The sequence below is a fragment of the Ambystoma mexicanum genome, chromosome 1p (genome assembly GCF_040938575.1).
Source record: "Ambystoma mexicanum isolate Mex_15411 chromosome 1p, UKY_AmexF1_1, whole genome shotgun sequence".
Taxonomy (NCBI): domain Eukaryota; kingdom Metazoa; phylum Chordata; class Amphibia; order Caudata; family Ambystomatidae; genus Ambystoma; species Ambystoma mexicanum.
In genome coordinates this window covers 1202026348-1202050791 of record NC_090921.1, presented here as the reverse complement: position 1 = coordinate 1202050791, position 24444 = coordinate 1202026348, and positions in this window count along the sequence as shown.

Here is a 24444-nt window from a genome sequence, read left to right as displayed (position 1 = left end):
AATCCACTAGTGGATGAGTCTCTTACCTCTAGTCGGTTACAAACATCCTAGAGAGACGATCAGCATTTTGGTGGTGACATCCTGACCTGTGCTCAATGGTAAAATCAAACCCTTGGAGACAGATTGACCATCTTAGGAGTTTTGGGTTTTCCCCTTTCATTTGCATCAACCATCTCAAGGGCTGGTGGTCTGTTTGAATAATGAAAGTAGATCCATACAAGTATGGTCTAAACTTCTTCAAAGACCACACATTACCTCTCAATAGTTGCCCACCTTGTTTCAGGTTCCTTCAGTTTCCTACTGATGAAGCAAATGGGGTGCTCCCTACCTTTCTCATCCAGTTGACTGAGGACTGCACTTATACCTATATTGGAAGCATCTGTTTGCACAAAGAAGGGTTGGTGGTAGCCAGGAGCTCTGAGAACTGGAGCTTGACAAATGACTTTCTTCAGAGTTTCAAAGGCCTGATTGCACTCTTCGTTCCATTTGACCTTTTTAGGGAATTTAGGAGAGAAGATTACATTCAGAGGAGAAGCTATATATCCATAGTTCTCAATGAAATTCCTGTAATACACAGTGAGGCCTAAGAAGGCTCTCACTTGGGTTTGAGTAGAAGGGGTTGTCCAATTCTGCACAGCTTCAATCTTGCTGGGCAAAGGCCTTATTTCACCTCCTCCTACCTCATGCCCAAGGTAGACCACTTGACTCTGACCAATTTGGCATTTACTTGCCTTTATGGTCAGATGGGCCTGTTCAAGAGCCTGCAAAACATATCATAGGTGGTCAACATGTTCTTTCCAAGTAGGGCTGAACACTGCAATGTCATCCAAGTATGCCATGCAGAAGTCCTCCATCCCATTCAGAACCTGATAAACCATCCTTTGGAATGTAGCAGGTGCATTCTTTAGTCCAAATGGCATCACCTTATACCGGTATAAGCCAACTGGGGTGGAGAATGCAGTTTTCTCCTTGGCATGGTCAGTCAGGGCTATTTGCCAATGGCCTGCCGTGAGGTCAAATGTGCTGAGCTACTTGGCTGAACCGAGTCTATCCACCAGCTCATCTGTCCTTGGTAAAGGATGGGCATCAGTCTTAGTGACTGCATTTAGGGCTCTATAGTCCACACAGAATCTCAACTCCTTGGATCCTGCTTTTGGTACTAACACAACCGGGCTAGACCATGGACTAGTAGAGGGCTCTATTACCCAAAGATCAAGCATCTTTTGACCTCTCCTTTGATGTGGGTTCTTACATTTTCTGATATCCTGTAACCCCTGCTTTTGACAGGTAAACAGTCACCAGTATTGATATCATGTTGGCCCCAAGGAGTCAAGCCTGGTGCTAGAGAAAACAGAGGGGCAAATTATTTGCACTCCTCCTGTTGCTCAGGTGTCAGATTAGAAGAGAGATTTACTCCTTCTACTTTCTCATGTAAAGGTTTTCCTCTGAGGAGGTCAGGTAGAGGTTCACTCTCCTCCTCCTCTTGAGCTGAAGCTAGAAGCAACGCTGCCAGTTCTGGTCTCGAGATTTAAGCTTTTAGACAGTTGGTGTGAAAGACTCTGGGAGCCTCCTTAGGATTTCCTAAGTCCACCAGATAGTTCACCTCTCCAAGTTTTCCCACAACCTTGAAGGGTCCCATCCACTTGTCCTGCAAGGCCCTCTGCCTTGTTGGTACCATAACAAGAACTAGCTGGTTTTGAGCGAACTCAACCATGTTGGCCTTCTGGTCATGCCAATGCTTAACCAGAGCCTGACCTGCTTTCAAGTTGTCACTTACTTCAGCCATCATGTGTGACATTCTCCTCCGGAGTCCTATCACATAGTCAGTGACTCTGACTGGTGTGGGGGAAGGAGCACTCTCCAACCCCTCCTTGATCAGGGCCAATGGACCTCTGACCGGATGGCCATAGAGAAGATTGAAGGGACTGTAAACCACTCCCTCCTGAGGGACTTCTCTATATGCAACGAGAAGGCATGGCAGTAGAAGATCCCACTTTTTCTTAAGCGGGTCCTCTAAAGCTCCTATCATGCTCTTCATGGTTCTGTTGAACCTTTCTACCAACCCATTTGTCTGAGGGTGGTAGGCTGTTGAGAACTTGTAGGTAACTCCACAGTTTTTCCACATGGCCTTCATGTAGTGGGACATAAAATGTTACCCCCCTGTCGGATATTACCTCCTTAGGAAACCCAACCCTGGTAAAAATACCAAGGAGGGCCTTAGCTACAGCCTGAGCTGTAACAGTTCTCATAGGAATTGCTTCAGGATACCTAGTAGCATGGTCTACTGCAACAAGTATAAACCTGTTGCCTGAAGAAGTTGGAGGGTGAAGAGAACTGACAATGTCGATTCCCACCCTCTCAAATGGTACTCCCACCACAGGGAGAGGCACTAAGGGTGCCACGTTCTTGGAGCCACTCTTACCAGAAGTTTGGCAGGTGTGGCAACTCTTGCAATAACTATCTACCTCAGCCTCCCATTTTAGGTCAATAAAAGTAGAGATAGAGAGCCTTTCCTTGGTCTTCTTGAAACTCAAGTGACCAGCCAAAGGTATCTCATGGGCTAGTTGCAAAAATTGAAGTCTGTTCTCTTGGGGCACTACAAGTCATTTGTAGTCTCCAGGGATTTACTCCGTTGGTTCACTATAGAAGAGGCCATCTTCCCAGTGTAACCTATACTTCCCAGGCTCTTGCCCTTCAATCTGAGAAGCTGCCTGGTGGCGAAGACCTTCCAGAGTTGGACATTCTCTTTGTCCCCTACTGAAGTCTGCCCTGTTGGGGCCACCTTCTGCCAGTAAAGACTGCAGCTCAGGATGGTCCACAGGGTCAAGATCTCCAATGAGTTCCTGGCCTTCGACTAGATCTGAGTCCTCAGGCTGTAACGCTCACCTGACTCCCACGGAGGTGCTGGCCTGGTTCGCGCTGCTGTGACCTCTTCTAAGGTGATGCGCAGAGTTTGGAAGACGGACTGGACCGGGCCCCCAAATCTGGCTTGTCTGGCTCGCAGAAGTATCCTTCTGTAGGCGAAAATAGGGGATTAACTGTCTGCGGGGTAATGCAATCAGCCTCCCACTTTCCCCTCTCACCCTCCTCGAAACCCTTCTGTGATTCCTCGTAGCGTCTCACCTTAGGGTCTGGAAGGACGAGCTCTCCATCCTGCTTCTGATGCAGGGGCACGTTGGTATCCAGTTACTTCACTGGATTTTCGGATTGGTGAGAACCAAACTTGCTTGGCTTCCAGGTAAGTTTTTTTGATAAGAGGTTCCCCTTGTGTCCATGCATTAATGTACTAATGCTAGTGTCTTTTTCCCCATAGGGGCCGGGGTACGGAATGCCGGGGAACAGGCACCGACCCGAGATGAGAGGTGAAATCCTTGTAGAAATCAGGTAAGTCTTTAATGAGCGTTTTTTTGGTAATGTCTTTTCATTCGCTCATTAACGCTGATGTCTTTTTTTCCCCTTAGGGGCCGGGGTCCGGAAATGCCAGGATGCGGCGCGGACCCGAAATGAAGAGGGAATGAGTCAACAGGTAAGTCTTAACATGGAGATTTAGCTTTCCTTATTCCCTTCTCTCTCTCACCTTTTGTTCTGGTCTTTTTCTCCCTAGGCGCTGGGGCGTGACTGCGAATCCGGATGATCGCTAGTGAACATGGAGGCGCCCAGTAAAGGTGAGTGGAATGCGGCGCTGCATCGATCGACGCAATGAGCTTTTAAATAAAAGTCTTCCTTTTCAGGATTGTCGGCGAGATGTCTCCCGGATGCGGATTTAGCGGGTAAGGACTTTTCCTTCTTCTGTTCTCTTCTTCTCTTCCTTTGCAGGTGATCCAGGATGCTGGCAGGCGTGGCAGAAGTCAGGATGCAGGAGCAGACACGGTGAGCGTCCAGCTGCTAGATGCAGAACAACACGAAGCACATGTGGCTGTTCGGGTGGGGTTTAAATAGCCTTGGAAGAAGTTCCAGGTATGTATCCTTCCTCCAATCAGGTATGTATCCTTCCCCGACCATGCCCGGATGGTAAATTAGTCCCACAGGTAAAGTAGTTCCTTTCAGGCCTCAAGGAGGCCGGGATCCTGCAGCATGGTCTGCATCAGGTAAGTGCACCCAAGCACATCCATAATTAGCCTGGCGCCTATGGCGCCAGGACTGATGTCTTTTATGAGCCTGGCGCCATAGACGCCAGGACACTGTCCAAAGGGCCCCTATATGGGGTTGCTGGGTCCTTCCTTGGGGACTGGATGTCCGCTTTCGGGGACGCAGGGCTTGACCGGCTCCCCGGGAGCGGGCATCATGACAGCACTCCCCCCCAAGGCCCCTCCCAAGGTTGTTCCCTCCGGGAGTTTTGGTTTGTCTGGGAAGAGTCGGTGGAATTTCCTGACTAATCGAGGTGCATGCACATGGTCGCTGGGTTCCCACGACCTCTCCTGAGGTCCGTACCCCTTCCAATCAATTAGGTAGAACAGTTTTGACCTAAACATTTTTGAGTCTAAAATGTTCTTCAGTTCGAATTCGGGCTCCCCATCTATTAGAATAGGTTCTGGAGGTTTGAGTAGTTGGGTTCCGGGTACCACTGGTTTCAGAAGTGACACATGAAAAACAGGGTGAATTCACATACTAGCTGGTAAATCAAGTTTACGAGCCACTGGGTTCATTATTGCCGTAATAGAATAAGGTCCCAGATATTTTGGGTTAAAAGTTTGAGGCCCTTTGAGTGGTAAATGTCTGGTAGCTAACCACACTTGATCCCCAATCTGATACGGTGGTGCTTCACTCCGATGTAGATCAGCATTCTCCTTGTATTTTCTCTTGGCTTGTTGTAAATGCGTAGTTGCCTCTTTGAAGGCTTGGGTAATTGTAGAATGCAGATGTTCTACTGCAGGCATTCCGAGGTTCTGAGGTGAGTCAAGGTTTGAGGTTCAAGGGTGATGCCCAAACAAAGTATAAAAAGGACTGTGGCCAGTTCCAGAGTGTACCGAATTATTATATGCGTATTCGGCTATCCAAAGAATGTCTTTCCAGTTGCTTTCAGATTGCTGTAACATACACTGTAAGTATTGCTCAAGGGTCTGATTTGTCCTCTCGGTCTGACCATCGGTCTGAGGGTGGTGACTGGTCGATAATCCTACGTCGATCTGCGCCATTTGACAACATTTGCGCCAGAAGTGGGAAATGAATTGGCTTCCCCGGTCAGAGATTAGTATAGATGGGAATCCATGTAGCCGAACAATATTTTTGAGGAATTCTTTGGCTAGGACAGAAGCTGAAGGTAAACCTTTCAAAGGAATAAAGTGGGCCATTTTGGAAAACAAATCCACAATTACCAGAATAGTATTGTACCCCGAACAAGGAGGCAGGTCCGTAATAAAATCCATTGATAGGGTGTGCCAGGGTGCTGGCGGTATGTCTAGAGGTTGAAGGAGACCAGCTGGTCTTTTCTTTTGACTTTTATTTTGGGCGCAAACACCACAGGACATCACAAAAGATTTAACATCTTTTCGCCAAGAGGGCCACCAAAATTGTCGTTTCACCTTTTCCTCTCTCTTGGCAATACCGGGGTGTCCCTCTATTAATGCATCATGATAACCGGAAATAACTAGTTCGTGTAATTCCTTATGTGGCAGGAATAAGCGTCCTTGAAAATAAGGTAAACCATTATCTATGGTAAAGTCTGATCCCTTTTGTATCCAATCCTGTAAGGTTGTTGCGTCCAGGAGTTGTTTCACTCTGGCTTGAATGTCTTCAAGCGCCTGTAACGAAGTCATGCCTAGAATCCTCTGTTCGGGAATTATTGGTACTGGTTCTGAGTTTGTATCAGATTCTCCCATTCCAATTCGGGATAAGGCGTCTGCTTTGCCATTCTTGCAGCCAGGTCGATAGGTAATCACGAAATCAAATTCAGCGAAAAACAAAGCCCATCGGAGCTGACGTGATGACTGAGCCTTGGCGGTTTTCAAATACTGTAAATTCCGGTGATCAGTGATCACTGTGATGGTATGTCGAGCGCCAAGCAGATAATGCCGCCAGGCTTTAAAAGCGGACTTAATGGCTAACAGTTCTTTGTCCGTGATTGCATAATTAACCTCGGGTGCCGAGAATTTTCTGGACCAAAATGCTAAGGGATGCAGTTGGTTGGTTTCGGGATCTCTTTGGGACAGGACAGCTCCCATGGCTAGGCTGGATGCGTCAGTCTCGACGACATAAGGGAGATCTGGACGCGGGTGTTTCAATATAGGTTCGGAGGAAAACTTAGCTTTTAAATCCTGAAAGGCCTGCTCGGCTTCTTCAGACCATTCAAAACGTTTATTTTTCCTCAAGAGTGCAGTAATGGGTTGTACCACGCGTGAAAATTCCGGGATAAACCTGCGATAGAAATTGGCAAAGCCGAGCATGCTTTGAACCCCTTTGACAGAGCTAGGTGATGGCCATTTGAGGATGGCATCCACTTTTCTTGAGTCCATTCGGACTCCTTTGGGTGTCAGAATGAAACCTAGAAACTCGACTTCTGTGGTATGGAAAACACATTTCTCCAATTTAGGAAATAGTTTGTGTTGGCGCAGTTTTTCAAGTACTGCCCTGACGTGTTTTCTGTGATCAGATTCCGAAGAGGAGTACACCAGAATGTCATCGATATATACGACAACACAAACATCGATGAGTTCCCGAAGGACATCATTCATGAAGTATTGGAAGGCAGCCGGCGCGTTACACAATCCGAAAGGCATCACCTGGTACTCGAATAATCCGTATTTAGTACGGAAGGCAGTTTTCCATTCGTCGCCTTCTTTAACTCGTACCAAAATGTAAGCCCCCGGAGATCTAACTTGGTGTATATGCAAGCATCCTTCAACTGGTCAAGGAGTTCAGGGATCAGAGGCAGAGGATAACGGTTTTTAACCGTTATCTGGTTCAATGCGCGGTAATCTATACAAGTTCTAAGGTCGCCTTCTTTTTTGGGCACGAAGAACAAAGCCGAGGATGCCGGGGACTTTGACGGGCGAATAAAACCATTAGCTAGGTATTGATCCAAATATTGTCTCAAATGCAGATTCTCAGGTTCGGTAAGGGCATAAATCCTGCTACAAGGGGGTTGTGCACCGGGCACCAGATCGATTTGACAATCGTACGATCTGTGAGGAGGTAACGTGTTGGCCTGTTCCTTTTGGAAGACGTCCTGAAAGTCTTTTTATTAATTTTATTAATTTTAACTGCCGCCTCCTTTCACGTTCCTTTTGAGTTAAGGGTCCTTTTACCCCTCCAATTTGCATAGGCTCAGAGACATCAACTCCCTTGGGATTAGCTTGGGTCTTGACCAACACCTGGGTCTCAAACCTGGACCGATCTGCTTTTCTGTTTTGAAGTCTGTGATCCAATTGGACCACTAAGTCTATATACTCTGTGCATTCTTGGGGCGGATTTACAACTTGGGCCAAGACATGTTTAAGTTCTCCGCGTAGGCCTCGATAAAACAACGTGACTCTTTTATCCTCTGGCCATCCCATTTCCACAATTAGTCTATTAAAGGTTGCAATATAGGATAGGAGGTCCTGATTGCCCTGTCGCAGGGATAGAAGTTCGTCAACCAGAGCCTGCCCCTGAGATTGTCAAGCAAATAACCTTTTCATGCTTGCTTGAAACCTTTGAAAATCACGGAGAATCGGGTCATCTTGAGTAACCAGTGGAACTGATCAATCGGCAGCGCATCCGCTGAGATATGACAATACAAAGGCTACCTTGGTCTGATCATTAGGGAAGGCCCCAGGTCTGCATAGGAAGTGCAAACAACACTGATTCATGAATACGGCAAATCGTTTGGGGTCCCCAGCAAAGCGTTCGGGTGGGGCCAGCGGCATGTTTCCAGGTGGATTAATCTGCACAGGGTTACTGGAAACCACAGGAGCGGGGTTCCCTCCGGGACCGGGTAGAGGAGTTTGCCCAGCTTGACCTTGCAAAAGCTGTCTGGCCAGGTCATCAGTTCTTTCCTTTGATATTATTAATTCCCTCCTGAGGGCATTAGTCTCTTGACGAACGGCATGTACTTCGGCCCGTAATTCCCCCAGTAATTGGGCCAACTGATCAGTCTCAGAACTTTCCATAGCGCCTGGGTGGGAATTTGTAGGAAGGCTTCGCGTTCTGTAACGCTCACCTGACTCCCACGGAGGCGCTGGCCTGATTCGCGCTGCTGTGACCTCTTCTAAGGTGATGCGCAGGGTTCGGAAGACGGACTGGACCGGGCCCCCAAATCTGGCTTGTCTGGCTCGCAGAAGTATCCTTCTGTAGGCGAAAATAGGGGATTAACTGTCTGCGGGGTAATGCAATCAGCCTCCCACTTTCCCCTCTCACCCTCCTCGAAACCCTTCTGTGATTCCTCATAGCGTCTCACCTTAGGGTCTGGAAGGACAAGCTCTCCATCCTGCTTCTGATGCAGGGGTGCGTTGGTATCCAGTTACTTCACTGGATTTTCGGATTGGTGAGAACCAAACTTGCTTGGCTTCCAGGTAAGTTTTTTTGATGAGAGGTTCCCCTTGTGTCCATGCATTAATGTACTAATGCTAGTGGCTTTTTCCCCATAGGGGCCGGGGTACGGAATGCCGGGGAACAGGCACCGACCCGAGTTGAGAGGTGAAATCCTTGTAGAAATCAGGTAAGTCTTTAATGAGCGTTTTTTTGGTAATGTCTTTTCATTCGCTCATTAACGCTGATGTCTTTTTTTCCCCTGAGGGGCCGGGGTCCGGAAATGCCAGGATGCGGCGCGGACCCGAAATGAAGAGGGAATGAATCAACAGGTAAGTCTTAACATGGAGATTTAGCCTTCCTTATTCCCTTCTCTCTCTCACCTTTTGTTCTGGTCTTTTTCTCCCAAGGCGCTGGGGCGTGACTGGGAATCCAGATGATCGCTGCTGAACATGGAGGCGCCCAGTAAAGGTGAGTGGAATGTGGCGCTGCAGCGATCGACGCGATGAGCTTTTAAATAAAAGTTTTCCTTTTCAGGATTGTCGGCGAGATGTCTCCGGGATGCGGATTTAGCAGGTAAGGACTTTTCCTTCTTCTGTTCTCTTCTTCTCTTCCTTTGCAGCTGATCCAGGATGCTGGCAGGAGTGGCAGAAATCAGGATGCAGGAGCAGACACAGTGAGCGTCCAGCTGCTAGATGCAGAACAACGTGAAGCACATGTGGCTGTTCGGGTGGGGTTTAAATAGCCTTGGAAGAAGTTCCAGGTATGTATCCTTCCTCCAATCAGGTATGTATCCTTCCCTGACCACGCCAGGATGGTAAATTAGTCCCACAGGTAAAGTAGTTCCTTTCAGGCCTCAAAGAGGCCGGGATCCTGCAGCATGGTCTGCATCAGGTAAGTGCACCCAAGCACATCCATAATGAGCCTGGCGCCTATGGCGCCAGGACTGATGTCTTTTATGAGCCTGGCGCCATAGGCGCCAGGACACTGTCCAAAGGGCCCCTATATGGGGTTGCTGGGTCCTTCCTTGGGGACTGGATGTCTGCTTTCGGGGACGCAGGGCTTGAACCGGCTCCCCGGGAGCGGGCATCATGACACAGGTTCTAGTTCAACCACACAGGGGGCACCTCACTCTAAGCCTCAGCTGGAGGAGGAATCACAGGTGTGATTTTGGACAACCTAGAAGATTTTCTGGTTGGAAGCACTGGATTGCTTTCTGCGGTTTTCTTCTTAGAAGTCTTGGGTTTCCCCTTTGCTTCTGGTGCTTTTGAAATAGCAGTTAGTAACTCCAGTGGAGTAGGAGTGATCTCCTTGTCCATCATCTCCTCAGGAGAGCCCCTCAAGGTCCTCTCTCTTGCACGTCTGGTGAGCTCCTGCAATCTTTTGCTGGGAGGTCTGTGAGTACTTGTCACTGCTCCCAGCTCTTTAAGGTCATTCAGTAAAATAACCCTTCCAGGCACTTCAGATTGCACACTAACAGGTATCCTCACAGTCATTTCATTGCACTGGATGAGAGCTGGTAATTGGGGAAGCATCTGCACAAGCCCTCCAGCTAACTTGGTGAGGCGTTTGGGTGCCCTAGCAATATCCTCCACCTTGAAAAAAGATTCATCCACCACAGTTATGCTAGCCCCAGTGTCTCTGATGGCAGGGGTCTCCTGACTATTTACTAGGACACTGTCTTTATAATACTCTTTAGTATTACGAGGAATAGAATTATACACATCTAAATTCTGTTGTTCCCACAACCCTAGGGATACTAAAGATACACTAGCTGAGACTCGGATGGGGTCTTCAGCTAGTAGTTGAAAGTTTTCACTGGCCATATGTACTTCCTCCTCTGGAGTGAAGGCTAAGGGGACAGTGTGGACCCCTGAATGTTTACCCTTACATCTGGGATCTCCTTTCATATGATCAGTAGAGCCACAAACATAACATTTCCCAAATGTATTTATGAATGGTGGCTTGTTCTGACCTTCTTCTGGTCTGGGAACAGAAGGTACACTAGCCTGATTTGGTTTCCCCTGTGGCTTACCCTTAGAATTTTGTTTGGGGCCCTCTTTGGAATGGGAATTATTTGAATTCTCTTTGTTGTTTTTCTTAGGCTGCTTTCCCTCATACTTTTTCTGAGTGACCCCTGAATCTTTGTGAGTAGCCCTGTTGGCAACCCACAAGTCAGCAGCCTTAGCTAGTTTCCTAGAATCTACTTCTTTCGAATCAGCTAAGTGCTGTCTGAGCTCAGGAGAGCAGGCATCATAGATAGACTTCAACATTACAAAATTTCTCATTCCTTCATAAGTGTTAACTCTATAACCCTTAATCCGTCCATCTAAGTTCTTCAAACATTCATTCACCCAAGTAGCCCAAGGGGTACTATCATGCTTTTTGGGGTCCTAAACCTCTTAAGGTACTGGGAAGGAGTCTTGTCAAATCTAGCTATTAAAGCTAGCTTCACACATTCATAATCCATCCTATCCACCTCCCCCAACTCCATTACCACATCAGCTGCAACAGGGGGGAGCCTAGAGAATAACCACAGGATCAACTGATTCCCTGTGATATCCTGGAGCCCATGATTATATTCAAACATAGCTAACAAATCTAATACATCCAAATGTGGTTTATACATACCCACAATCTCTTTAGGCATCCGGGGTCTTTTTGGACTGGACAATCTAGAGGATTCGGGGAGAGAAGCATTTTCCAAAGACAATTTCTTCATCTCTAGCTCATGATTGAGCTCCCCTTCTTTGAGCCTTAGTTCTTGATGTCTCTGTTCAGTTTGAGCACTAATTCTTTTGAATTCTAGCTCAAGTCTCATTTTTTCTAGGGTGATAAATTCAGGACTTAATGTGAGACTTGACAATGGTCCAGTAGCCACAGGTTGATGCTTTTGAGCAGGCAGAGGGCCAGAGGGGGTGACATTGTTATCCGCCTCTTCCTCATCTGCTTCAACAATAACATCATCAACATTATCATCCTCAATGTTTGCTACATTTTCTGGAGGAGTAGGCGCTACAGCTGCACTCCCCAGACTTTGTTTTTCTAACAGTCTATCAATCATTTCTGATTTCTTGCCTTTGACAGGAAGACCTTTCTGTCTACACTGATCCCTTAGATAATCAGCAGTATTAGTAAGGAGGATCTCCTGGCTGTAACTTTCCATACTTTGACTTTGTTTAAAATAAACTTTTTGTGATTGTTAACCTTGTGGTTAATTGAACCAAGGTACTAGCAGCACTCTAAAATGTAAATCCAATACTTATATCCTCACTGCTGTACACCAGTGTTAGGCAGAATCCTGTACAGTTTCCTTAGGGAGCACTACAGAAGATTAATACTACAGGTATGAGCAATAAATCCCCTTTGGTATCCGTCTGCACCACAAAGATTTAGTTGGTAGCTGTGGCTAAGCAGTCGGACTTATCTCAAGAGGGAGATGAGCAGTATTCAGGGTTTACACAATAGGACTACAATACTACGGAACAAGGAAACACTGACCAAAGCTTGGTATTAAAAAGAATATGTATATTTATTTTACACACTTCTAGTTCAACACATCAATCACAGTTACTAAAGCAAGTTAAATTTGGTCAAGAAGAGTATACACAACTCCCAGTTTAAATTGTAGACAAGTTTGAGCAAGAGTGAAAACTGAGCAACACGGTACAGTGAAAACCAAAAACAAATGGCACTCTATCAATTTCTCACAAGGGAGGGAAAGGACAAGTATACAGGAATATACTCTTAGGCACTCTAGCAACCCTTCCCAATAAGTTTGTGAACACGTTTAGGCTAGGCAGTACTTTAGCATGTATAATACTGAGGTGAAAACCGAGCAAAATGGCACTTCACAAGTTTTAAAAGCGTGAAGGAAAGGGAGATTATAAGAGTTAGGTGCACCAACACATTTTTAGTTGAGAAACAATCTAGAGAAGGCAGATCTAACAGATTCAGCCAGAGTCAATAGGCCTGTGCCAGAGTAAGTGGTACAGAGCAAAGGGCCCCGGAGCAAAAATGTTCTTGTAGCTGCAGTCAAGTCTTTGTTAAACGATTCAAAAAGGCGGTTGCAGAAGGTGAAAGACAATGTTAGAAGATAGGGGCGGCCAACCCAACAGGTAGCTAAAGGATTTAAAACACCTTTAGCGCTACCACAGGAAAAGGGAGGCTTGGCGGAACAAAGTACCTTAAATTGTATAAGAGGCTCCTGCGGTGGCGGTTGTTCCTGGCAGTTCCAGCAGTTCGGGAGATCCAGCAGAGGAAGAGAGACTCTCGTCGTGGAGGAAGGTTCGAGTTACTGCACTGCACAGGGATGAAACCAGCCGCGGTGCTGCCAAACGTAATAAAAGGTACGCTCCTTTAAATAGCGGTCCGGGTGGACGTGTGCCTGGCTATCCGGTCTCCAAGTGCTGGGCACTGTCGATTCGACCAAGGCAGGTCCAGGAAGGCGATTGGCAAACTTGTTGGCCCCACCAGCTCAAGGGAAGAAGGCTCTTGCAGATGAAGATCTTCTCTCGTCGTGTGGAGAAAAGTGGTGAGATGCTGCAGCAGGGCTTCACCGGTGGTTCAGTTGATGCAGGGGTCTTTGGCTTCTCTCCTCTTCGGCTTCTTAGTTCCAGTGGTGACGTCTTGCTCTTTCAGTCCTCAGGACCCTGCTTTTAAGCAAAAAGATCCCCATTCATACTGCCTAGCTGTCACTCACACAGCGGAGTGGTCATCCTGGCGGGAGACCCTCCAGCTTATCAGGGCAGAGTGCGACATGGGTTGCTGAGGCAACCCTGTCCAGGGGTCCTACTCCCCCTTCCACACAGTGGACCCACCCCAGACTCAGTGGCGCCGAAAGGGGGGCTTCCTGGCAGAAGCCCGCCAAAAGGACGAACAAAGGATCCCTGACCTGGTTTAGGATCATAGAGAAAGACACGAGAAAGAATTTATAACAAAGATCTGGCAAATAAAACCTACCGGAGTAAAGTTAATATCAAAATAACCCGGCGGTATGTTAGAGGCTGTCAGTAAATGTGATAGCCTTGAACAATGGGAAAATCCCATAGGGAAATATTTGCGGTCGAATGTATTTGGTAGTAACCACTGTCACCAGCCAGAAACATTCTGAGAGAGGGACGGTACGGTACCCTCTCGAAAATGAACATAAGGGAAAAACTATTAACCCTTGCAAGCACCTATATAGTAAGATGGGTTGTACTGGTTTTGTTCATAAAGAGTGACTAGTAAAGTCAATGGGGACTTTGCATGCCCTGGGAGACAGTAGTCAGTCCCAGGGTATGGAGTCTATGTTTGGGGGTCGCTATGACACCCCTGTGTCACTGCACGGAGGGTGCTGTGTAACACATGTAGATAAAGATGGTTCCTATGAGGGTGAGAAAAACCCTATAGACATTAAACACAAAAAATAGCCTAGAACACACATAGCAAACATGTCTAAGAGTGGGAAAAAAGAGTCTCACTCTTAGCAGGAGAAAAAAAAGAAAACCTTCAAATCCAGCAAAGCTGCTTGGGGACTCTAAAGGTAAGGGAAATTAGCCATAGAATGAGAATTCTCCCTAACATTGACCCCTTAGGGCCAGCATGATGTTCAAACTGGTGACTGTTAACCTGTCAAAAACAGAGCTTTCAGGATGTCAGATCATGTAAGATCCCACATAAAGGAGGAGGTCGACAAGATGCTTGATCTCGGGTAATAGAGCCCTCTACCAGTCCATGGTCTAGTCCAGTTGTTCTAGTACCAAAGGCAGGATCCAAGGAGTTGAGATTCTGTTTGGACTATAGAGCTCTTAATGCAGTCACCAAGACTGATACCCACCCTTTATCAAGGACAGATAAACTGGTGAATAAACTTGGTTCAACCAAGTACCTCAGTATATTTGATGTTACTTCAGGCTATTGGAAAATAGCACTGACAGACCTTGCCAAGGATAAAACTGCATTCTCAACCCCAGCAGGCCTCTACCAGTTTAAGGTAATGCCTTTTGGACTAAAGAATGCACCTGCTACATTCCAAAGGATGGTTAATCAAGTTCTGAATGGGATGGAGGACTTCTGCATGGAATACTTGGATTACATTGCAGTGTTCAGCCCTACTTGGAAGGGACAAGTTGACCAATTAGGATATGTTTTGCAGGCACTTGAGCAGGCCCATCTGACCATAAAGGCTAGTAAATATCAAATTGGCCAGAGTAAGGGGGTCTACCTTGGACATGAGGTAGGAGGAGGTGAAATCAGCCCATTGCCTAGCAAAGTGCAAGCTTTAAAAAAACAGGGCCACCCCTACTACTCAAACCCCGGTGAGAGCCTTCTTAGGCCTCATTGGGTACTATAGGAACTTCATAGAGAACTATGGGACCATAGCTTCTCCCTTGAATGTGATCTCCTCTCCCAAATTCCCTAAAAAGGTCAGGTGGAATGAGGAGTGCACTCAAACCTTTGAAGGCCTAAAGAAAGCCCTTTATCAAGTTCCAGTCCTAAGAGCTCCTGACTATAACCAAACCTTCATTGTGCAGACAGATGCTTCGAATACAGGTATAGGTGCAGGCCTTAGTCAACTGGATGAGAAAGGTAGGGAGCACACCATTTGCTTCATCAGCAGGAAGCTGAAGGAACCAGAAACAAGATGGGCAATCATTGAGCGTGTTTGCTCTGCTATTGTGTGGTCATTGAAGAAGTTTAGACCATACTTGTACGGATCTACTTTTGTGATTCAAACTGACCACCAACCCTTGAGATGGTTGATGCAAATGAAAGGGGAAAACCCAAAACTACTGAGATGGTCAATCAGCCTGCAAGGGTTTGATTTTACCATTGAACACAGGTCAGAGTGTCATCACCAAAATGCTGATGGTCTCTCCAGGATGTTTGACCGACTGGAGTAAGGAGATTCATCTAGGAGTGGATAAAATCCTCCTGTCCCTTATTCTGGGGGGACGAGTCATCTTTTTTCACCATTTCTTTTAGGAAAAGTCCTTCTTGTGTTTGTCTCTGTGTGCCAAACCAGGTTTGGTCCCTTTGTTCGTTGGCCTCTGGCAGACTTCAGTGCTGAAGCCCTCCTCTGGTGCCCGGGTGTCTGGGGTGGACAGAATGTGAGGGAGGTGCCCAAAACTCCCTGTGCTTAGTCTCCTAGGAGACCTGAATGCAATCTGGCGTGATTGGCTGACTGGCTGTCTGGCAAGGACAGCCACCCTGCCGTGTGAGTGACAGCCCGGCTGAATGAATGGGGGAAAACTGTTTAAAAGCAGGTCTCTGGGACCTGGAAAGCAGAGTTGACCACTGGAACAAAAGAACCGAAGAGGAGAGGAAGGAAGAGGACTGCTTCAACTCCTGGATGACTGGTGAAGCCCTGCTGCAGGTCAGAATTGCCTGAAACTCAGACGACAGAGAAGCCCTTCAAGGTTAACTTCTTCCCTTGAGTTTGGTGTGAACAACCTACTCGCAAGCCACCTGGACACCGTCCTATTCTGGTCGAATTTTCATCAGAGTGCTGTTGAAAACCGGATAGCCAGAGGGAAGGAAACCAGCTTGTGGACTTTAAGGCACTCACACCTTAAACCGACATCTTGCTACAGCTTTTGGCCTCTTCCCTGGCCAATTCAGGAACCTCCCGATGTCCTCCTTCTTGTCCCCACGACTGAAGCTCAGGAACAGCGAGATCTGCTCGAACTGCCAGGAACAACTGCCTCAGCTACAGCTTTCTTTGTTGACAAGGTACTGTGCAAATGTGGTCCGGAAATATTTTCGTCCATCGAGAAAGTGCGTGAAACTTTCTTTAACTACGAAGGCTTGTCCTTCTCTAAACATTCGTCAAACGTTTTGCCTAGCCAAATCCTTTAAAAAGCTGTGGCAAAGACTTAACCGTTATCTACCAGAACTGTGCTATCCTATAAAAAATACTCTGATCCACTGACTTTGGCCCAGGCCTGTTGAGAAGAATTGCTGGTTGTATTTAACTGAAACCCTTTGCCCTGCCTATGAATGTATTTGGGCTGTCAATTCTTATAACCTTGTCTTTTTCCTCCTTTATTAAGTATCTGAAGTGGCATTTTGCTCCTACTTCCATTTTTGAGCTAAACTTGTTCATTTACTTACCGGTTGGATTTTTGTGGTGTATTAATGTGAGATATTGAACTGCTTATGCTAGAGTAATATTTCCTAAATGACTGAGTAAACAAATGTATATTCTTTTATCAAGAAACCTTGAATAAGTGTGTACTTGAATCACTGTATTTGTTGGTCCTTTGTGTAACTTGTTCTACTGCTCACTTAAACTCTTGAGATAAGTCTGGCTGCTCAGCCATCGCTATCACTTTACTGTGTAGTACAGGCTTGTACCAATGGTGAAATTGTGCTTACACTTGTAGTCCTAATTGCCTGTAGTGTTCCCCTAGGGTACTGCAGGTGATTCTGCCTAACAGTTGCTTAAGTCATTTAAGCCAGATTGTGAGCAGCTGTGGCACACTAAATAAATGCCCGGATTTGTAATCGGGTGTTCTGAGTTCTAGTCCTGCAGTAGGGGTCCAATGTAGGCCTGGTTTGCATATTTGAAAAAAGAATTACTGTTACAAAATATTGCCAGAACGATTTTGATTTTGCACTTTACTCTTGGCAAACATATTAGCATGCACAATTAAGTTGTTCTTGGTTAACAGAGAGTGGTCATTTTAGTGTGTCAACCCCTTTAATGGCAGTAATGAGAACGCACTGAGGACCGCATGATCTACGGCAATTGCAGGTTGGAGAAACACATCCCGAATGGGTCACAGGTGTCTACGAATAATTCTGAGGACAGGCCTGATGAATGGGTTGCAATGGAAGGTGATGCCACATAGGAACGTCGTGTGGTTGCTGACAGTATACGTGAAACGGGGGTGAGGGGTTTTCCTTATGTGTCAGCAGTTTATGAAGCCAAAATTTGAAGTGCTGCAGGGTCGTGCTTCCATTCCAAAAAGCTGTACAGTGCAAGACAGACAAAAGGGTGCGCAAAAACAAATAGTGCAAGGTGTAGGTATTGCCAAACAAAATGGCGTTAGTTACTAAAATCCAAATGATTAAACAGACTTAAGGATAGCAGTCCTGATCAGGGCTGGACTGGGAACCAAAAGTGGCCCTGGACATTTTTTTCAAAGTGGACCCATATTTCGCCAAAGGAGCGAGCACAGCGCGTGAGCCCAACCCTTCAATGAGGGGATTGCAAGTATCCCCTAAGAAGATGTTGAATAAAATGAGTCCAAATGAGTGCATTTAAACCATGTTTTAATCATATATGGATTTAAAAAATTCATTTTTTAATTAAGTTAATGTTCTCGCAAAGTAGATCTTCAATGATGGATGGACAAACCACAAGTGCAATATCAGTCTCTGCAAATGTTTTCCCCATGTCTGCTGTCAGATCCCACACCCACATGATGCTTTCAATTAGCATATTTTTCTGCTGCTTGCATTGATAATTATGGAGCAACATCACCATTTTGAAAGGAAATATTGGGTTTTGCTTTCTATAGAAAAAACACCCACCCATGGTAATGCTCTGGTTCAATATAAATGACAACAATTGGGAGCGTAATGTGATTAGTAACAAGCAAGTTTAGTTTATAAAATGTATAGGCTTACGATCAGAAATGTTCACTGGTGTACAACGCAATCTGTGTTTGAGCTGTTCTGACAAAGGCATGTAATCAGAAAATGGCGTCATCAGCAGTTACCTCAGACCTCGGGCTGCGGGCATCAACAATGAACGATAAGCACAGGGAAGGAGACAATCAGGGTTGCATGAAATCCTGCAAAATAATTAAAAAGAAAATGAATGAATCTTCACTGGCCCAAACCCGAAAAAACATTTGGTCTCATTACGAGTCCGGCGGTAACCGTGCCTGAAATTCCGGCAGGTTACCGCTGGACTCGTATTACCATTCCGCCTCCGTGATTCCCGGAATTACCGGGGCATTACGACCCCGGTGACCCGGGAATTCCAGAGGCGGAATTCGGTAAATCCCCATTCCCATTGAGTCCCATAGGACTCAATGTGAATGTGGACAATGGAAACACCGGTTCCGTCTATGACGGAGCCGGTGTTTCCATTTCCGCCTGCAGGTGGGTGGTGTTAAACCCGCCAGGTCAGACCTGGCGGGTGTGACACCTCCCGCCTGCATAACTCGAGATCACCCGGTCCGGAAACAACGGTGGCAGCGGATTTACCGCCACCATTGTTTCCATACCGGGTCACTCGTAATGAGGTTCATTGTCTATGTCACAGTTCAAACACACTCTACAACACACTTCTCGGCTGTGCACAAACACCTATAAAACCCATATGCTCTCTCATGCAGTGCCTGGAAGAGTTGTCTGCAATGAGGGGTTGAGGCCTGTGATAGAGGGGTACCTGATGCAGTGCAGCATTAGTAGGACGTCCAGTGCTGTTTTTCGTTACAACATTTGACCTTTGCCTACCAACTTTCTATTTTGGTAAAAGTGGGCCACATTGTTGGCCCATGTGGGCCAGTTTGGTGAGTTACTTCACCATGCAGCTAGAAGTTTTGACTAGTGTTGTTGAATAAATATTCTTTAAAATGCACAATTTAGATCACATTTGATCAAAAACCTCCCCCATGGGTACTACTCAAACAGTCTGTCACAATAGGAATGCCATTTGCAACAGTGGGCCACTTTTTCATTGGTGCCCAAGACAATGTTATGCCGCAGTCCAACACCTCCTGAGTGCATTAGCGCCAGTGTACAATCACCGCCAGAACGTCAGCCTACACCCAGAACCTCTAGGTGAGTCTGCTAACTTTGGCGAAGGAGCCTAGATGGGATAGCTCAGGGACCTTGCTCTGGCCCACTGGGGTGAGGGTTGGGAACTTGGGAAGGGCCAGGGCTGGGCTGCAGCCTCATGCGGGGATAGCTCTGGCCAAAGGGGTAAGGTTTGTGAAGAGCTGGGGGCTCTTTGAAATAGCTGCTGTGTGAGGGAACACAGCAGTGCCCACAACAGTGAGGGTGGACAGAGGTGCTGGGTGAACACAGGGCAGAAGCTATGCATCGAGCACTGTGTGCTCCTTGCCGGGTCTGCATATTCACATGGCATTTGTAACTCAATGAGTGTGCGTTTCTTCGCTCTACGCTGCTGTTAAAGCCTGCAGGATATTTGTAATCTGCGCTCTTACTGTGAAACCAAAGGGAACAGTAAACATGTGTTCTGATGATTTAAGCCTTTGAAAATGTAATGATTAATGAGTACATTACAGTTGTTCTCAGGCAGCTGGGCCTATAAAATAAACACCTTTTCTAAGTAGCTAGAGTTGTGTATGCTTATAAGGATCTATCATTGTTTTCTCCACATACACACACAAATAAGTTGAAAGCAAGGGAGTTACACTTAAAGTCTGCAGGGGACAAGCCACATTGTGAATTATGAGTTCCAATGGAACATATATTACAAATCCTTTATGCACAGAAAAAAAATGCAGCAAGCAATTAAATACAGACCCTAAGCATGCTCGAACATTTTAATGGTGGTAGATCTAAAGCATGGTTGTCTAACTCCAGGCCTTGAGGTGCGCATCCATGCAGATGGGTAGGATAAACTCCCAGGTAGGCAGGAGGGCTACTAGGAGATCGCGGACCCCAAACTCATGAAAGGCCTAACTCCTTCCCTTCCCATAATGAAAGCAGGCCCAGATAGACAGCAAGTTCAAACTGTGGTTTATTAAAGCCAAAAGCAACAGGGATCAGAACAAGGAACACACTCCTGGAACATCTCAGTGAACTCTGGCTCGCAGGCCAGTTTTGTTAGACTCTTGCGTCACTCAAACGTCAAAACCTGGGCCCTTCTCCAGAAAACCTATCAAGCGAGTGGATTGGGCATTGAGTAGTAGTCCACCTAAAGCAGTCCCTATATCTGTTAATTCACTGGCTCTTCCCATGTCAGGAGTCTGGCCTGGAGCATCCCTGAAAAATGCAACTTCTACAGTGTTGCTACCCTCCCCAAGGGTCCTGAACAACGATTGGCTAGAGCTGTCACCCCCAGGCCCTGGACCCAAGTCGGTTCTCAGTTCGGATTGTACCTTTTCAAGGTAATAAGAGCAACTATGCGTCTGTATTGTAACCTGTGTGCACCACCAATGCCAGTGAGAGCGCTCGTTCTCATCATGCAACGCTCGGCTTCTTCTATAACAACTTTGTTGCAAGCCATTGTCTGGCTGTGTGAGACTGCTTTGTTTTCCCAGCTGCTAGTTTTGTTTCATCATCAGCTCAGCAGGTCACATGTCTAGAGATTGTGTTTTAGGCTTCTGGAGCTCTAAATTACTGCGATTTATTTGCATTTACTGTGCAGTTGTTAATACAGTGCAGGGAATGGAATGTCACTCTTATCTTGGTGGCCTTAGTGGCAGGCCCTGTCTCACACGGTCGTTCTCTTGTTTGCGCTGAATTCAGCTCAGCTCAGCTTTCACTGAGACAATTGTGGCCTACTGTAATTTTCCTAAGCCATGGCATGGTGTCACGACTTGCTTCTTCTTGGCGCAGAGGCAGCACAAACACCTCCCTCCCCGTTAGGTCTTGGCACCTTGAAGAGGTTAACACAGGCCACCTTGACCCTTCGGTGAAAGAGGGTTAGGATCCGTTGGATGGATAGGTAGGGGTAATTAGGAAGACCGGGAAGAGGATGAGGTAGAAGTTGTGGATAGGATTGGGGGATATTAGGGTCACATGCTCCTCAGCTCCGGCTCCCGAATCCGGAGTTCTCTGCCCTCACACTCCTGCACTCTCTTGCTTTCATACTATATGCCAGAAAGGAGATGGGGCCTTTGTACTGGAGCCCTAAACCAGTTTGTGAACCCTTTCCATTTAGTCATGTAAAATGAAACACAATCCCCACATTACATCATGTAGGAAACAGAACCTCCATGCAGAAATAAATGGGCTATGACACTTTATCCCCATACAGTACGTGTCCCTTTCACAAGTAAACCATAAATGCACTTAGCTTCGGTGCTGCTGGATAAGTCTTCTGACCTTTTCGTGTTGTTTGGCCACTATGGCGTTCACAACCTCATTAGACAATGCAAAGAGCAAGGGAAATGTCAGTACTGGAGCGCATACACATGCGGAATACTGTCTAGGGTTAATTCTTCCGTTTGACTACTCCGCTTAACGGATTCACAGTTTCGGATGCATGCAGATTACACGCTTCGATTAGAAACACAATCGTGCGTTAATGGGCCTGTCTCATGCTGGGTTAATGGAGCGCCATGCATTTTCCTAATTCGCTTCGTTCGCGATTCTTGAATGCCCCTTAATTCAGAATGTGGTTCCGTTCAGTTGCACCTTGGGTTTAAGAAATACGACTGGCGCGCGAACAATGAGAAATACACGTATCTTTATTATCACGTGGGGCCTGGGGTGTGTTTGCAGGCGGCGGACGGAGCCCCGCGTAGGCTTGCCGACAGGAGTTCAGCGTTGCACGTCCTTCCTCTCTGCTGGGAATCGTAGTACTCGGGCTGTTCATTGTCCCTGGGCCAAGAATCTATAAAAGGGATGAAGAACACGCCTGGAGTACTGGGTGGAAAGAGACCTGCACCCAATAAGGGCACCTACCACCCCTTTAGTCCCCTCACCAGCCCTAGCCCTGACACATGGCTTCTAACTTGTTTGTGCTATTCCATAGTATCGACAGGTTAGTTGTTTATAGCTCTGTCAGGTCCCTCAGGTCCTCCTGCAATTCTGTAGGGTTATTTGCATATAAGCATCTTCAAGCTTTTGCAGTGGATCTCTTGCTTCTTGCGGTTTCTGCGTTGCTGCAGTCAAGCTAATGAAAAAATAATTTAAATGCATAAAGTATGTGTATGTATCCGTTCACTAGCTTATAGAACTGTACGCATGTGTTCTTCATGCATTCGGGTGCGTGAGTGTGTCCCGATGTGTGGATGGCATGTGTGCTTCATGTCTAACGCTGCTATGTCATGGTGTCTCTAATGACTTTGTAGCACGGCTTCTTGGCGCTTTTAGTCAAGGCTGTCAATTGAAGTTTTCTTGATGGTGTCCAGGGGCTCCTCATTCACCTTGGGCAAAGTTTGTACCGCTCCAGGACTATAGGGCTGGCTGAGTGGGTACCTCTCCACATATTTGTCTATTGTAGGAGCACTGGGAATCGGTCCGAAATTGTATAGGCGATCATGGTTCCTGCGTTTCTTCTTCCTGGCGGTATGTTTGGTAGGACGGGGAGCAGGGGTGTGTTTCGACCCTCCCTCTTCAGTCCCCCCTCTGGTTGAATTGTCAACCACATCTCGAAAGAACCACTCATCTTCTCTTAGTCACCATATCTTAGTTACTCCTTCGAGATGTCCATAGTAGTTTGTGTGATCATCAAAGGACCAGTACATGTAACAGCACACTCCTTCGGGGTTGCACCAAACCCATTTCTTCTCATATGTTCTTGGGTCATGGGGGTTGTCCAACTTTATTGTTTCTGTCTCTTTTTCTGATAATTATATCCATTGCTCCTCCTATGTTCACATCCTTCAGTATCGGCATTCCCATTGCTTCTTCTGCTGTTTTCTTGCACCTTCCAATGCATACCTTTACTCCACATACTGATGCTGATCCCAGCACTAATGCTCCAGCTATCACCTTCAGTCCATCAGCTAGCCATGATGTCATCCATGACCATAGATATGCTAACCAGCTTATGTCCTTTCCAGTTCCATGTGCTTCGTTCTCCATCTACGCATGCATTCATGCTAATTGTGCAACTGCATCTGAAAGAGTTCCGTTGTCTTCATCGTTAGCACGTATGAATGTGCAACATGAACCCCTATTTTTGTGCAAACTCCTCCTTCCATTGCTGTCAGGAGAAATAGAAAGTACCTATTCTGGAGCGCCACCAACTTCATTGGTTTGAGCTCTTTCTGTACGGTGTTGAATGTATGATTACCATCAGCTCCCAGCGAGTGATTTGTAACCATTTGGCATTTGTGTATGTCTTTATTCCTAGTTTCAATGAGGCAAAGAGCATCTGTGCCCTACTGAATAGTTTGTGCTGTGCCGGTACTTTTTCAAATGCCGCTTCTGATTTGCCTGAAAAGTAATTCCCCCCTCTCTTTAATCTGCTCAATCCTGTTTGGTTGTCAGTCGGCTCCCTTTGGACAGGTAGTGCTATCTCCTCTTGTCCGAGTTCACAGTGTACAGTCCACGAATAATTGTAACAATAAAAGGGGACACAAACTTAACGATCCATCTAAAATGCGTGTGCACTGCAGTGACTGTAGGCAGTGCACTCACGGGATCATCTGAGGTAAGAAGTGCAGTGACGCAGAGATCAAATCAAATGTTCCTTATATCTCGTTCAATCACGACACAGTAATGACAGTAGAATACTAAGCGTCTATCTGCTTACCTTCGACATCACATTCCATAGCCGAAGGCCTCACTACCTCTGCCCTGGCAGTGGCACTGCACACCAAACATTTGACTTTGCCTGCACTTAGCTGCCCAGCTGCTGGGTTGCAGCCTGCCCTGCGCAATGTGTGTGCAGGGCACGTGCCGTTTCGTTTCCCTGGTGCCCAGGTGCCCATGCACAGGCACACAGCCCAGCTGCCCATTCCCAGCCCTGCTGAGAATAAAAAACAAATGTGCAGCGTCAGTGTGTTATCGGTGGTGGCAGCCGCCAGGCAGCCAATTCAATGCAATCCACCGAGACGGAATCAGGTGAAGCACGCTGTGTATCCTTCCGTGCCAAAGAGGCCCTGTGCCCAGAGGCCTACTAGGGGGTGTCCCGGTGGGGCAGTCCAGCCCTTGTGGCAGTCTCCTTTTCCCCCACGTCGAGGCGCATGGCGATGCGGAAGATGCATACGTGCAGCTATTCAACTGCAGCACGGCTATCCCAGATGACCATCCTCCTGCTCTCCTTTCTATAGCACCTGCATGTATCCTCACACAGTCCTCTCAGTTTCAGTGTAGTGTCCAATGCTTGTCTGCCACACAGCTTCAGCGCAGTAT